We start from the raw sequence: 8,060 nt of genomic DNA on the forward strand, positions 1-8,060 counted from the left end.
TGCGAATCATGTTCCTCGCTCCATGAAGCTTTCTCGGCCCCAAATTTAATACGGGGACACCCAATGTAGCGAGTGAACTCCGAGTCTCAATTTTTCTTGAAAAGAATTCGGGGAAGTATATCGAACTTTTGTTTTGGGCATCAGAGAGACTTTTCGAAGGCCCAGGCACCCATCGAACTGTTCAAAGGCCCAATCTTCCCAGAGTCCCAAATTTGATAAGGACACCCAGCCATAATTTCATTTTTTTCTTTTTACTTTCAATTCTCCTCTTCTTTTCATTGTTTCTTATTCTTTTTCTCTCCAAGCATATCGCCCCATCTTATCCCAAACCAGGTAGAACACGAGCTCAATACTGATCTACTGCGAGGTTGAATTGGAGTTGGATTTGAAGACAGAAATCAACTTGGAGATGGGATTGAAGATAGAGTCGCAATTATATTCTTGCCCAAGGAGGATTTCAGAGCCTGCAATTGAGATTTCTGCACACAAACCGGGTGAGGATTGCATCCTTCATTTCACTCCTTTGTTTGATTTGTGTACAACAAAACTGAAATTTTCTTCTTGGTTCTTCCCATCAGCGACTCGGGGAATTGAATATTGTTTTCTGGTGTTGTGAGGTCGAACAAGGCAAAGGTACACCTTGGGTTGCGAAAGCAATACTCCTGGCTTTGACTCTTCAGGTGCGTTTGTGAGCATAATTTTGAAGAGGGAATGCTTGCTCCCACCGATAAGTCCCTGCGATTAACCCCTTTTTCTTTGTTACAGGGGAAACTTTACATCTTGTCGTAGTCCGGTAGTCAAAGCCTCTGGACTCCCAATATTGCTTTTGTTTTGGTGCGTCTGGTTTGGAAGTAAAGACTAGCTCCTTTTTTTTATTATTAACTTTGCTTCTTTTTTGTCTTTTCTTCTTTGTGGTGGTACTGCACACAGCACACCTTGCACAGAGAGAATGCATGATTAATTAAACATTCATACTTGGTTGTAAGATCACAAACCAAGATATTTCTTCCTCTACTTTCTCATGTCGGCACCTCTTGGATATTTCTTGCAATAATGTTGGTTCAGGACCTGTTGCCCTCTCCTTGAATAGATTTAATTTGGCTTTGGAATATGCCCTGAATGATAGTGCACTTTCAACACATTTTTGATGAACAATGAGCCAAATTGCCTCCAATTAAACCTTCAAGTTGGTTCTTGTCAGTCCACTCTCTTGACACACTGCACCCACGAACACATACTTGTCAACCCTTGAGATCAAGTCTTGGTCTGTCTCATTTGGTTGTCTTGATCATTTGCAAATATAAGAACCTGTCCATTAAACTTGTCTTGGAATTGGCTGCCACAAAGAGTGTGATTAGTTTTGACAACTTGTGACCTGCCTGGCAATCCCACTACCCAGCTTTCTTTCTTGTTTGTCATCTTTCAATGTTAAAAGCCTCAGACTGTCTCTTTGGCTATTTTAGCTTTGTTCTTGGAATTAAATGCTTCAAAGCTTGTATTTAACTTTAACAAGTTTGTTTCCTGTGCAGGCTCAAGTCGGACCAGGTGATAGTAGTCACAGCATTCTAAAGGTGAGTTTCTTCTTTAGAGTATCAGCTGTTTCAACTTATTTGCAGACATTAAATTTAAAGTCTGCTGCAGAATTGTATTTATTTTGATAGCCTCTCTCCCTGGCTATACAGGTGGCCGGAGACAAGAACAGCGACTATACCGTAGCCAAGTATCAGAACTCCAGGATTTAAACTCAAGGGTGAGGCCTTCTTTTATTTACCCATTGGCTATTTTGAGAATAGGTGTTTTGGAATGGAGATCGGGACTGGCTCTTTTTGGCTATGGTATTTTGAAAGGATGCAGGGGGTAATTATATGTGGTGTTTAAGTGGAATTGACAGAGTTCCTGTGATTATAAGGGGCCCTCTAACAGTTCGGTGTATTAAACAGCCAAAACTTGAGGATAATATCGGCACCCTAAGGCACGCCGTATCAAAGTTCTGAAACAGTATTGGCACCATAAGGCACCGCCACCGGAGCTTTGAAAGCAGTTTCGGCACCCTAAGGCACGCCGAATGAAGCTCTGAAACAGTATTGGCACCTAAAGGTACCGCCACTGGAGCTTTGAAAGTGGTAAAACCATAAAGAGATGCAGACGGATCCTCCACCTTTGATTCCTATGGAGCACGCTGCGGCTTCTTCTGTCCCCTTTGCTTTCCTTCCCTTTTTTTTGTCTTTATGCAGTGCTTTTTATATTGCCACGATCATGAGTTTGGTTTGTATCAAACATAGAGTTTTAGAGTTCAACTTGGAGTGAACTACCTGGGGAACTTGTATTCCGTGAAGACTACAACTCTTGTATTTTGTAGTTGCTTTGTAATTTATATCTTGACAAAACAAGAACTCTGACGTCTTGTAAAAATCCAATAGACCAGCTTAATGACTCTTGTGCTTTTTCTTTTGGCTTAGAGTTTTAAAAGCTATCAACTTTGTCCATCCTTGTTTTCATGAGAGGCTTTTAATTTTATTTAAATAAAGCACTCATATTTTCCTGACATAGACGGGCCTCGTTGTAATTGGATGTGCGAATTTTTTCGTTTCAACAAAGACCAATTCCTAATTTCCCGCGGAAATGACCTATTAGATGGAAATTGAGACCTCATGGACTTTTCAGATTAAATTGGAATGTCAGGGACTGAAACGATGAGAGAGGCATAGTACAGGGACTAAACAGACTTTAGCCCTAAAATTAAATATACACTAACTAGACACACAGACAAAGACGCACACAAAATTTGGGGGTAATCGAAGTTGAATTACTATACTAAATAAAATGAAGAAAACGAAGGACAGAAGACTAATGAAAAAAGAAAAAGATTTTGGGATTTTGGTTTTGATCAAATATGAGAAAACTAGCTAGGAACTACTTCTCACCACTAGACAATGATTACACCTCTGATGTATTTACTAACATGTTCAATTCATTCAGATATCCTTACTCAAGCTAAGCCAATGATTTGTTGACAGGGTCCGCCCCGGATTCCACCCTGGAATCCGAAGTGGCCCTGCGGGACCCACCTTTAAAGAAGGTTTACCAAAGATTTCGGCATAACCTTCCTTAAAAATGGGTAACCCATAACCTGTAGAATTTCAATTTCACTTCTAAACAACCCTCCCAAAACTCCTGGAGCCACCCTGCTCCCAAAACCGCACAACTTCACAATTTAGAGTACCAAATTATCCAATTAACTCAAAATTACAACCAAGTCAAAGGTTACAATAATAATACACAGAATCTCAAGGTTATCAGAGCAGTCTAGAACCAAAAGAATAACAATACACATAGTAGGTTAGCAAGTAACCTACGAGGGATAGGTGACAGCGGTGGTGCTAAGCCTCAACTCCTAAAGCCGAACAGCTACACTGCGAACTGGGCATTTGAAACCGAAGGGCCCAGGAAAAAGTATATAAAAACGTTAGCGTGAGTGGACAAAAATAAATAATTGAAAGAAAAAGGGTTTTATACTTTTCCACATTTATCTCAATAAAACTCCCGATGCATGCAATAATTAAGAAAAGACCGACTAGCCCCGCTAGTCAAGAACAACAACAAAAGAACATGGGGAAAATGGGTTCACCATACGGGAATGGAGCCCCTCAGGCTCAACCTACCCTCGATTGCCACTCACACATAGATTGTGCGAGGAGGAGAACTAATAACCTCAACTTCCATTCACACATAGATTGTGTGAGGAGGAGAATATCACCTCTACTACCACCCACGTGAGGAGGAGAAAGCTACCTCACTGCCACTCACAAACACAAAGTAAGTGAGGAGGAGACCTATTCACATGACCCGCGTATGGTGAGGAAGAAGATCGTAGAAAGCCAATAAATCTGTATAGTTTCCCCACACATCTCACGAAATAAGAATCCAAGTGTATAAAGACGTGACCCCGCACGCCAAGATCATCTCAAATTCAAAGTAAATAGGCAGAAATAATATTATTCGTAAACCGGAACAAAATCCATTTCCAAAATCAACAACAAGGCATTCTCAATGCCAAAACCGAAGTCGATAAAAAAAAAAAAGAGGAAATACAACTCCATCGAAATCCCATTTTGAAACTCCTTTAAAAGTCTCAAATCGAAATAAAATATAATTAGAGAATAATTCCGGAAATCACCTCGGACATAAGATAATTTCACCATTAAGATTATAACTCAAAAGCAATTTCGGAAACTAATCAATAATCAAAGTATTAATATGAGATAATACGAAATCAATTTATAATCTCATACTCGAAATGTAAATTGATGAATAAATAGAGCATATTTTTTTTAAAATAATGCATGCATCAATTACTTAAAAACAAAAGTCCACTCACAGTGTACGGCTAATCCTGCCGTCGATCCGAACCCTCCTCGAGGGAATCCTCCTCACGTCCTGTACGATAACAATCATAAATATATATATAATCCACAGGACGGAATTTTAATTTCACGATACTTAATTGGAAATTCAAAACATCCCCCTTCCTAACATCCGACTCCTCAACCCTCTACAATATCCATCCTTAATGCTCCAACATTAATCTGTCATTGATGCAATACCTAGAGTGAATTCGAAAGGAATCCAGCGATCGAATTCACGATAATCAATAATTAATCATTTAAACTCAATTTGTAAATCCTCCAATTTCCACCAAACTTCAAGCATTACATTCTACAATCATTATAGGCTATATAGGATTAAAACGACAATTAAAACACAAGTCTACGCGCCACCACACGCTACCTACAGTGGCGGCGCGTGGGGACCACGCGCCGGCGGCGACCTTCTCCGATGACCACCAAATTCCGGCAACAACATCATCTCAACAGACCCAATCAACTTCTCAACTACAACATTGATCAATTTTACCTCTAAGTGGCCGAATCGAGCCGGTGAAGGAAAGCCCCGAAGCTCCAAGAACCCTAGAATGGAAAATTGTCAATTCGGCTTCTACAATGCAAATTGGAACGAACCACCTTAGGGAAAATAATCACCATCAAAAACCGTACCTTCGATGGGAATATGGCGGCCGGAGGTGGCCGGAATGGCCGGAAATCGGCAAAATCCCAAAATTGCAACCGGGGAGGAATTTCCTTCAATCCGAGCTTTTCCGGCCAAATCGTCCAAAGATACCTCCACAGACGTGACCGGGGGAAGAAACCGAGCTTGGGGGTGGCCGGATTACGTCTGGAGTCGGCCGGAAGAGGAAGAAATCGAAGGGGAAGGAATTCGGCCGAGAGGGGAGGAAGAGTCGGGGAGAGAGAGAAAGAAGAGTTACCCGGTTGGGTAGGTTTCCAAAAATAGAAATCTACCAACAGTAATTTCCATATATATATAACTTACCATGAACAGTAAATTCTACATTTTTAGCCATAACTCTCACATACTAAGTCCAATTTTTACGTACTACATATGCACGCGCTCGGTTTAACGTCCCCTACAACTTTCATGAAGAACATTTTCTCAAATTTTGACCCGAACAAAAAGTCGACTTTTAGGGCCACTAAACGTACTGGAACGATAATAAAAGTGAAAATAAAAGTCGTTTACCGTCCAAATGACTAGTAAACGGGTAATTGAGATACGGGACGTTACATGTGTTGTACTTAACCTATCAATCTTTCTTACTTTGTATGTTAAGAGAATGATGTTTTCAACTTAACTTAGCTTCTAGAATGGAACCTAGAGTGATGTTTTCGCACAGATCTCACTTAGAAGTCATTAAGGTCTAAAAGATTATGAATAAGGCTAGGCAATTTTGGTACTGATATTGTCCTAATCTACCTAGACGTTGGTTTATATGAATGCGGCTCAAGTCATTCACTCGCTACTCTAGAATGCAAATAGATATGATGATCATACAAGACACTCATACCTTTACAACCTAGCATGCATACTAATGTTGCGCACCATCAATAGACATACAAAGTTGATCAATGAACAAACAATAAACCAATGAATATCCGAAATCCAAAGAACTTATTAAATAAACACCAACATCATAGTTATACCATGTCTAGGGCTGAAAGCAGCCCCTAACTAAAAGAAAATTAGCTACTCATCATCTTGGAAAACACACAAAAGAAATACATGAGTTTTGGAAAGAAGAAAGAATCAAAAAGATGGAAAACAGGGCAAACGATCGATCGTCAGATGCCAGCGATCGATCGTTTCTAGGCTCCGAACTTTACTTCTTCTCCTTGAGTTGCTTCAATGGTTTCTTGCTTCTCTTCTGCGTTGTAGCCCTTGATTGTGACTTCTAAAAGCCTTTTATTCCGTCTTAAAACTCTTCCACTTTGTTTCCTTGTGGATCTCTAACTCTTTGCTTCAAAGAAAAGTCATAATCCATCGAAAATCCTTGTTGAATCAAAATTCCACGCACTTTCCTTCTTTAAGCCTTCTTTTCCTAATTTGCTTCGGAAAACCTAATAAACACAAAAACAAATAAATCAGCTAAAAATAATATAAACTAACAAAGAAAAGCATAGGGTTAAATAATAATAACTTTGCATAAATATGCTCCTATCACTTTCCTTTGGAATGCCATTTGGATTTGATTCCAAGTCATCTTCTAGGGGAGCTTATTCCATGCACCGTTAGTAAAGTTGTAATGACAAAACTAACAGCCCGTGTAAGCCACACGCCGTTATCTAACGAAGTTACCATATCAAAATTGCTGCCTCTCTGTCGAAACAAACTGAAACTATTATTCTCTACTCTTTGAGTCTTGATCGATGTCGACCAGTGACTAGATCGATCTCCATTGCAACCACACCATGGAGCTAGTGTTGGGAAGAGGCCGGGATGATTGGGTTGTGAGGTATAGATGAAGCAGGTGACTAGAATTCAAAATTATAATTGAATCACAAGGAAGTACTAATAAAGTAATATGGGGTTCACATCCAAAACCAATCACGTGGACAAGTTATATTGGGTGACGGTGAGCACGTGTGGCCAATCCTGAAACCAAATGTATGGGTAACCCGCTCTGATATCATGATAAAGTAATCTGGGGTTCACATCCAAAATCAATTGACAATGGATGGAGTGGCCCAAACCCTTATAAACTCATAAGCAAAGTTATATTTTTTCAATGTGGGAGTTATATTTATACACATTCTCAACAAGTACAACCATGATAAAAATTACTTCCGGCATGGTTATTGGCATAAGAAAGCGTGGCCATTACAGAAGTTTAGCAGCATCGCCAATGGGGACCAAATCGCCGGAAAACTAGGCCGAAGAACCGCGGAGCTGCCAAAGCTCTCGGCAACCGATTCTCCCTCCACACTTGACCAATCGACAAACCAAGACCACAGGCACATCGGCGATGGAAAGATGAGTTAGATGCGACCAGTTCTCCGCCGCGACGTTTCCTAATGGAGGAGATACGGTCGGGTCACCATCGTAGCCTTGTTGGTCGAGAAAACGGGTAGAGAGAGCCGACTCTTCTGGGCCCCTTGGGTCATTAAATTTTTTATTCCTTAAAAATAATTTTTCATAATTCAAAATTTTTTAAAAATCATAATAAATAGTTCGGCAGTCAAAAAATTCTTTAATTCTCACCGACTTGTCCCATTGCGTACCTTATTATCAAGTCCATAAATTAGAGATTAACATAAAAAAAAAAAATTTCAGAAAATATTCTTGAGGTCTTTAACAATCATCAAAACCATAGACTCAATTTCCAATAATTTCACTTTAATTCCTTAAATTTGTTTGAGTAGTAATATATAGTAGGGAGGGTGCACATGTAATTGACAATAGGGCCAAAAACTATAAAGGAATGGAGACGGAAAAAGAAAGCGAAAACAATAGGGTCGGAGAATATGTGTATTTGACATTACCTTAGTAGTAATATATCCATGTATTCCACTTTAGTTTCTTAAATTTTACAGAGTAGTAATAAATTTTTCATTAAATTTATCTACTTTCAATTTCATTCAAAAAAATTAAATTAAAATAATCCACCAAATTCATTTTCGTAAAGACTTCAAATCATTTAGTCAACCAAA

General features: G+C 39.4%; 1 long non-coding RNA gene across 3 annotated transcripts; it reads left to right on the forward strand.

Moving 5' to 3' along the window:
• The first annotated feature begins 275 nt into the window (after positions 1-275).
• Positions 276-2,451, forward strand: LOC112200225. 3 transcript variants are annotated; one of them, XR_005809432.1, is made up of 6 exons: positions 276-494; positions 579-680; positions 766-851; positions 1,530-1,571; positions 1,683-1,750; positions 1,941-2,451. It is a non-coding gene; the product is annotated as an uncharacterized LOC112200225 (long non-coding RNA). The 3 variants fall into 3 exon arrangements; XR_005809430.1 differs by having other exon boundaries at positions 1,683-2,451; XR_005809431.1 differs by having other exon boundaries at positions 766-834; positions 1,683-2,451.
• Positions 2,452-8,060: the final 5,609 nt, after the last annotated feature.

This window comes from Rosa chinensis, chromosome 4, assembly GCF_002994745.2.
Source record: "Rosa chinensis cultivar Old Blush chromosome 4, RchiOBHm-V2, whole genome shotgun sequence".
Taxonomy (NCBI): Eukaryota; Viridiplantae; Streptophyta; class Magnoliopsida; order Rosales; family Rosaceae; genus Rosa; species Rosa chinensis.